Source organism: Musca vetustissima, unplaced genomic scaffold (genome assembly GCF_032173495.1).
Source record: "Musca vetustissima isolate MV318-11 ecotype Yass unplaced genomic scaffold, APGP_CSIRO_Mvet_v1 utg94786, whole genome shotgun sequence".
Taxonomy (NCBI): Eukaryota; Metazoa; Arthropoda; class Insecta; order Diptera; family Muscidae; genus Musca; species Musca vetustissima.
Window position 1 is genome coordinate 1 of NW_026881826.1, and position 9,125 is coordinate 9,125.

Here is a 9,125-nt window from a genome sequence, read left to right on the forward strand (position 1 = left end):
ACCAAGGCATATAAATCTTTAACAACCTCGAATCTGTAGTTTTCAAGTTCCACAGTTGGTCCCAGTCCACTGGACGTCTTGCGCGTTGATACCATCAACTTGGACTTCTATACATTTACTGCCAGACCGATGTTGATGTCATCGGCTTAGGCGAGTAACATGTGGTGTTTGGGCAGAGTGCTATTTCTGTTCACCTTTGCGTCTCGTATGACCTTTTCCAGCAGGATGTCAAAAAGATCACACGACAATCTGTCACCTTGTCTGAATTCTCGTTCGGTAACTGCTGACTTTAACGTATTAATTTTAAGCGAATGCCAAACGCGGGCATGTTTTTAAATACCTCTGAACGGGTAGGGCTGTCGAATGCGGCTTATAGTAGACGAATAGGTGGAATGTGTCGATGTGTTTTTCGTGGGTCTTTTCCAAGGATTTGCCGCAGATTGAAAATCTGGTCAATGGTAAATTTGCCAGGTCTGAAGCAGCATTGGTATGGTCTTGGCTTCAAACGTTCACACAGCACGCTGGATAGCACTTTTTATGCGATGAGAAGGAGACTAATTCCTCTATAGTTGGCACATGTCGTCTTGTCTCATTTTTTGTTCTCTGTACAAAGAGTTCCAATCATTGGGCATGCATTCCTCTAGCTAAATTGTACTAATCAGCTGGTGCATGCTCCTTACCAGCATCTGACCACCAGTCTTGAATAGTTCGGTTGGTAACCCATCGGCTCCTGCTGCTTTATTACTCTTCAGCCGATTGATTGCATTCTTTTGGCTAGGTGGTATATACTCTACCCCGTCATCTCTTATTTGTTCTGTGGTATCTTCCTCACCGCCACTATTTGATACCAGAAGATTTTCAAAATGCTCCTTCCAGATCCTCAACAGGCTGTCTGTCACCAGGTTGCCTTCTATATCTCTACAGGAAGATGTGCCTGCACCAAAGCCTTCGGTTTGGTGTTTTACTCGTTGGTAAAAATTTCGGACTTCATTCTAACTCCTGTACATCTCGATTTGCTCACGCTCACGTTATTCTTGTTTTTTTCTGAAAATACATTTCTCCTCTCTCCCTTCTCTCCCATAATTCCCCATCTTATTACGTTTTGCTCCTGTCTGCAGGGTTGCAGCGTTTTTCACATCAGTAGCATTACGACACTCCTGATCGTACTATGGGTTTCTTGATGGTGGTCTTTGATACCCAAGTGTTGCTTTTGCTGTAGTTTGTGGGGAGCGGGCAATTCTTTGCCATTGTGCTTCTATATTATTTTCGGGACAAAGAGTGCTTTCGTCAAGCAGGTGGGTAAGTTGAGCGGAGTAGGCTTCTGCTATCTGTTGTGTTTAGATCGCACTTTTGCTGTTACATTATGAGGAGTGTATAATATATTGATCATTTCTCGAAAAGGGGTTTCTTTATCAATTTTGTTTGGAATTTTCCTATAATTATTTTTTGTGTTGCGAAGTATTACCTTTTACTTTAAAATTAGTTCATATTATGATTTCCCTTATTTGAGAATATACCTAATTTCTGAGTTGATTTTCGTCTATATATTATTGTAAACAAAGATCAGAACTCAATATGGTGTAGCCAATTTATTAGGCCCAAAAACGAATTCTTTTGAAATTGGTGAAATTACGTTAATATTTCGTATAATTCTCACATATATTTGTCCGATTTTTTGGTAAATTATGTATCCGATTGAGACGAAATCGTGCACATCTTACCTAACTGAGCCTAAAATGATGTGTTCAGGACCAAAAACCTAATTTTTGTCTGTCGCTCTAGAATATCAGAGAGAAAGAATATCGCAGAGAAAGGGATCATTGGATCGAGATCGGTCAATATGTAGTGGGTCAAATGGACGCAGACTTTTGTATGAAAGATTACAAAATTTATATTCTATGACATATATATTTATTCCTGAAGGACATACATGGTGAGATGAAAAAACTGCAACCAACTTCAGACTGCTGTCATTTCTAAATCACTCGTCGGACAGCTGTAAAAGTTATTCCAGCGACATCTCATTATGCTGTTTACAAGCGTAAAAAATATTGTGGTGAGAATTTTCCAAAGAAAAGCTATACGTGATGGAATTTAAGCGTCATTGTGTGATTTCTTTATATTAGTCTGAAAAACCACAAATGGTTATCGTTAAAGCACTCCAGCATTTAAATGTGAATAAATTTGTAGTGTCTCGTACCATCGCTCGTTACCGTGATACTGGTAGCGTAGCCCGACGCCAATGAAGTGGACGAAAAAAAAAAACAGAAACATCAGCAGAAATTTAGTATGGTTAAAAATGAGGTTCGTCGCTTCATTTCCAGGGCAGAATAGCCACCAAAATCTCCGTATACCGCTGGACTTTTGTGCTTTCAGTCAATAAAATTAAAAAATGTAAATATTAAGAGAGACTGGGGCAACTTCGGCACATTTTGTTTAGAGCTATATCTCAGTACTTATTCAACAGATATAAAAACTTCATGACTGATTATTGTCCTCTGATACTTGATTATAAAAACTAGTACCAAAAACATTTAACAAATTAGTATTTGTTAAATATTTTTACAGTTTTGTAAAAAAGTCAAATTCGCCGAATGTGCCCCTACCCGGGGTAGCTTCGGCATTTGATGGGGGCACCATAGTCATAGCCTGGTAATTATCACCGCTATCAGTCTGGTTGAAATTCAGATCCTCTAAAGGGTCTATTCTGATTTTATAGCGGTTGTCGTTGACGTCTCAAGGCCACACCCCATCAGAAATAGGTTTTTACTATTACATTTTCGTCACTACAAGCACGTTTGGTACTTGTTGCGTACTTTTGAACCATATTAAAGGAATATTTTTAAAGACAATCTCAAAACCATTCTAAGAAAGTAATATAGCACTATCTGTATATGGCCGAATTTGCCCCAATTTGAAATGCCGAATTTACCCCCATTTTTATAAGAATGCACATTGTAATTAAATGCTTTTTAATAATACTGCCCTAAAAATTTACATCTGTAAAAATACAAAAATCGGTGTATCTATATAAGTTTATTAGCTAGATATTTCAAACTTTGCGACAGTTACTTATTTTGATATTCGATACATATGTATCGAAATTAGTGATGTACGATAAGAGCTTCATATCGAAAACGGGAATGTGCCCCAGTCTCTCCTATGACGTTTGACTTTGTTGCAGTTTTTAATCTCAGCCTGTAGACCCCAGCAGTTGATAGTATATCTAAGAAGTTTGGTTGACCTTTAATTTAGGATCTTTAGGAGCTTTTTGCGCGTTTTCAATCGAATTGTCTGTAACATGTATTTTTGGTTTTCATTCGGTAATATATTCTCCTATAATAAATTATTAAAAAGTTCCACTTTTTACGATAGGTAAAAGGTATTTTAAATGTCCAACTCATAAAAAGTTTGCACCGACCGAATTTATTTACGCTGCTTATGACCTAGCCTTAATTTGTAGTAAGGGTTGATGGCATGATGCGTTAAAAATTTACCTAATAGAAACGTCGGTTTTAGACCCGAAGTGTCTTTGTATTAAATCGTTTTCAGAACATTTGTAGTCGATATTGACATGTCTGTCTCTCGATAATTTCGGATTATCGATTTGAACCAAATTTGGCTCCGCTTATTATTTATTTAAGCATAGATCAAGTTCGATGATGGAACCAACCTACCCATTACTTCTGGAAACATCTAATTCCATCCAAAATGTTCACATCGTATGGATTAAGTCAAAATGTTGAACATTTTTAAATCCAATATGAATTTCCGGTTTGATCTAAATTATGCACATCGTAATATTTATTGTCAAATTTAGATGGCTTTATTTGCCCGGCGCCATACTTTACATGGTCCAACCGACCCAAACAAGTTAAATTTGCTTTCATTATCAAAAATAACACATTTCCAAAATGCAAAACCATTTTTTACTGGATATTTTTGACTTGACTCACTGTATGTCATAGGTTTAGGAAATGTCTGTCGCACGCTGTTTTAATTTATTTTTATAAATACTTTAAAATAAATATTTTTTATTAAATTTTATAGGTATCTTCTTTTCAATTTTTTTTATTTTGTATGTACATTTTAATTTTTTTATATTTTGTCTATTATTTCCTTATAATCTATTTTTTTATTATGTTATTTTTTATATATTTAACATATTTTTCCTTTACATATATTTTTTGATATTTTTATTTTTGATATGTGATATATACTCTTTATGATTATATTCAAAATAGGTAAATTGTAAAATTGTTTTTATATTATTAACAAAAATATATTCAAATCTATTTCTAAGTGACAAAAATTGTGAAAGTAGGGATATTGTGTTGAACAACATCCACAGTCCTACGTGTAATAGCAGAGCAAGGTTTCGATCCTCGGACCTCTGGGTTATGGGCCCAGCACGCTTCCACTGCGCCACTCTGCTTGTTGCCGAATGAGTGGACAAAACGTGTGAAACGGGAAATAAAAGAAAAACTAAAAATAGAATCACTCAGACAAATGAATGAATAAATGTGTCAATGGGTGTTGTGGGGATGATCTATACAAACACCATGGGGTGGTGGTGGTTGCCGTTGTATGACCATATGTTCGATACAACATGTTTGAAGGAAAAACGTTTCAACACATTACAATGTTCAATTGTGGAAAATGTTTTTTTCGCTTTATTTACATTTGTGTTTATATTTCCGATTTGTAGTAATGAATGTGTTTGTTCAGGGCAATTAGTCTACGTATTTTTGAGGAAAATATTTGTAAATTTAAGGTTTATTTATGATGAGGAACTAATTGTTTCTAACAGTTTTAAATGAGAATTTAATAATTACAATCTATATGAAATTAAACAGATTTATCAAAGACAATATTATTACCATTAAAAAATAGTCTACACAATTTATGTTTGTAGTAATAATCGAATCGAAATAAAATATTACAGTATACACTCCCTCAAACAATAGCATAATAGTTTATTATAACAATATTTCCCACCCGTTTCTCGCAATATTTATGTTTATTATCAACATTCAACGACTCAATAACTTTCTTTGGTTGTTGTATTCCCCTCTCAATAACTTTCTTTTGCTTTTGGGTTTCCCCTCTCCTCCACAAATATGTATAATATTACAATTATGTTTGAGTTCGAAACATTGCCCATAAACAAATACATAAATTGTGAAAACAAATACCGATTAAGAAATCTGTAGACTGCTCCCATTTAATACAGACTTTTTGTTGTCTTTGTTTTTTTTTTGCCATAGTCGTTAAATAGAAAGGGAGTGGATTATAGGCAATAAAGGACACACACACTTATCTAACAAATTGCCCATTTATTTCAAATCAATTCCATACTTTTAATTTTCAAAATAAATAAGACAAAAACAAAATAAATACATAAATTTCGAACAAGCGATGTAGTTTCGTGTTTTTAGGTTAGGTGATAATTTCTTAAAAAAGACCTATAAACGATTTTATGGACCCTATGATAAATCGTTAACATATGGTGTTAATTATTTAAGTACATATTTTTAATAGCCATATAGGTTTTTAATAAAGACAATAATTTCTTAAAAGGCTATAAAATAAGTTTATGGGTCAAATAAGGTGAATATTTGAGAAAATAAATTGGCAATTAATTATACCCTCAGCCTTATTTTCTATGACAAAAATAGCCCTCATATAAATATTGCATCAAGCTTCTTGGTCCAAATCCGTACTTGACAATTTTCAGTCGTTATAAAATATACGTTTTTCTGGCTCTCTAAGGCATTAATCGATTTAGTCCCGATTTTCGACTCCACATCCACATAACCGCATCCCCCACGCACAAATTGTGTTACAATTTAATCTAATGTCTTTAATTACGAGGGCAGTTGGAAATTTCTTAGCCTAGCACAAAAAGCGCGGCATAAAAAGAAAAAGTTATGTGTTTTGGAAACTTCCATCTTTGTTATGAATACATGTTAAATTTTGTTTCGATCTGGCAACTTCTTCATATTGACACAGGTGTTCAAAAAAGGTGCATCCGAAATTTTTTTACAATGAAAGCACACATTTCTAATTTTTGTAGTGTACAAAAATGCGGATGCGCTTTTTGAACACCTCTTTCTATACGAAGGAATTGCTAGATCGAAACCAAATGTAACATGTATTCATAACCGAGATGGAAGTTTCCAAAACACTTAATTTTTTAATGTTTATACCGCGATTTTTGTGCTAGGCTAAGAAATTTCCGAACTGTCATCGTAATTAAAGAGCTGAAACTATTTCAGATCGTTCCTTGTTCGGAATATTTCCAATAAACAAGTTCGGAACTACCCAACACTACTCTTAGATCGAAGTTGTCAGATAAGTCTGGCTTTTTGGAAAATCGTATTATGTATATGACGAACCGGAAGATCTAGAACTTGGAATGAGGGTCACCGCTGGAGTTTAGGATAGCTGTACCAAAGGGTTTTTGAAAATTCGAAATATACATATCCGAAAAGTACTAAAATGTACTAAATTCGTTACAATTTTGTAGCATGTGAATGGATAGAGCTAAAAACTTTAAATTTGAAATGTGAATTAAGGTTTAGAAGGAGGTTCGATAAAATGAGTTGGTTTTGGAAATTTGTACCCATGTATACGAAAAGTACTAACCTACTTACTACTTGTGACAGAACGGTTGTTCCATAAGCCGATATAGTTTCGGTTCATTAACACGTTGACGGACAGTAGAAACAATTGAAATTCGAAAACATGACACTAGGCTTCTACTTGTACGCTGGTAAATGTTTGTCTTGTGCACATCTCTTCCAATTCGAAAGACCATATTCCGGGGATGTTGTCTTCTACTTGATCTTTCCATTGGATTAGTGGCCTTCCCCTTTTGTGTGAACCATCACTTGGCTCGCTTTTAAATGCCATCTGAGTGGGGGGAATCCTCATCCATTCTCAAAACATGGCTAGTCAACATAGACTCTACAGCTCAATATGACTGACTATGTCGATGTCCGAGAATGATGGAATAGTTCATGGTTCATTCGACGACGACGATGAGCTGCCTTATCTGCCATGCTTCAGATCCATACAACAGTACGGGTAATATCAGCGTCTGGTAGAGTGTGAGTTTGTTCTGGCGAGATGTGGCCTTACTTTTGAGTTGCTTACCAAGGTATATGAAATCTTTGACTATCTCGAAGCTGTAGTTCTTAAGTTCCACACTTTGTCCGAGTGTAGTGGACACCTTGCGTGTTGATATCATCAGCTTGGTCTTCTCGCCCTTTTCTGGCAGTAAAAAAATGGAGGATTCTGCTACTTTGGCAGATTCCTCAAACTGTTCAAAGGTGTCTGTTACCTCTCGCAATGTTCGATGTTTGGTGTACAGAGTGCCATTTCTGTTCACATTTGCATCTCGTATGACCCTTTTCCAGCAGTATGTTAAACAGGTCACCCGACAAACTTCACCCTCTAAATCCTCGTTCGGTATTGAAGGGCTCCGAGAGGTCTTTTCCAATTTTAACAGCTGAACTTGTGCCACTTAAAGTTATCCCACATAGCCGTATTAATTTTGCAGGAGTGTCAAGCGCAGACACGGATAGAGCTGTCGAACGCGGCTTTATAGTCGAAGAATGTGACAATGTGTTTTTCTTGGGTCTTTTCCAAGTTCTGGCGCAGAGTGAAAACCTGGTCAATGGTGGATTTGCCAGGCCTCAAGCCGCATTGGTATGGTCCAATAATGTCATTGACCATTGGCTTCAATTTGAGGAACGAAAGGAGTTAGAATCCTGAAATTCAAATTACCGTCGGAGTGAAGGATTGAAATATGCAGATTGTTTTGGACGAACCGATACTGCTGAAATACTGATGATTAGGATTGCGATTAGGGTGTAGGATTGGAATATGTACGAATTTTTGGAAATTCGTACTACATTTGGTTGGTGCGAACCGATAGAACTGAAATATTGAAATTGGAAAATAAGGTTTCTATGATGTAGATAGGCTGGAATAGGGGGAATACGATTTATTTATGTATGATGTAGGTTTTTTTAGAAATTGATACCAATGTGTACAAAATGATACTAAATTTGGTACAATTTGAATTTTTGGTGCAGCTGTTGGGGTGTAGGATTGGGTTATGTAGAATGTTTCGAAAATTCGTACTATTGTGTACTAAATGATACTCAATGTGGTACAACTTGGATTTGGGTTTCTTATTGGTACTAAATTTGGATTTAGATGATCGGAGCTTGAATCCTGAAAAATGGAATTAAGATTACTGCAGGAGTGTAAGGATGGTATATATAGGAAGTTTTGGAAATTCGTACTTATGTGTACTAAATGGTATTAACTGGAATCCTTAAATTTCGGAAAATGATTTCTATTATATTGTTGGATAGATTTTGAAATCTATATTAAGGTGTACTAAATTTGCTTATGACTGGAATCATGTTCGAATCATGAAATGTGGAATTAGTTTTGGAAATAAGTATTACAAAAGGTAAAAAATGGTACCATATTAGTAGAGCTAGATTTCTGTTGCGGTGTAGTGTTGATATATGAATGTAGGTTTGGAAATACGTACTACAGGAAATACGTACGATATGTTATAATCTGGGAATTTCCTAATATCATCCGTGTCGAAATTGCTAATATAATCTGATAATATTTACCAATTAAAAATCTAATTAGGGAAAATCCCAGGGTGTGGAACTTTCTCTGATTTTGAATTAGCAAATAATTGATATGACCCGAAAAAACTTGTCGACATTTTTTATTTCCATATAAAATGGATATTTTGTCCAATAGGCTACAATATTTCAATACATACAATATCAAAACTATTTAACATATATATTTGAATTTATACTCTACTCGCTTATCATCACATCACATCAAAAAAAAAAAACGAATACAAAAACAAAAAACGTCTACAAGTTGTCACATCCTTGTCGGATTTTATTTTCACTAGCATTTTTTCTTATCGCTTGCAAATGTCATTCCAGTTGGTTGCTGCTGCTGCTTTAATCTTAACATTCATTATCTAACATCACCTTGTTAGCACCATCAGGTAGAAACCTTACAATCAGGATATCTACATTTTTTTCTTTGCATGTTAACACAAATTGGTACGAACA

At 35.1% G+C, this 9,125-nt stretch overlaps 1 non-coding gene across 1 annotated transcript; it reads right to left on the bottom strand.

The window, feature by feature from the left end:
- Positions 1 to 4,363: 4,363 nt before the first annotated feature.
- Positions 4,364 to 4,435, bottom strand: Trnam-cau (transfer RNA methionine (anticodon CAU)). Its single transcript has one exon. It is a non-coding gene; the product is annotated as a tRNA-Met (tRNA).
- Between the last annotated feature and the right edge of the window lie 4,690 nt (positions 4,436 to 9,125).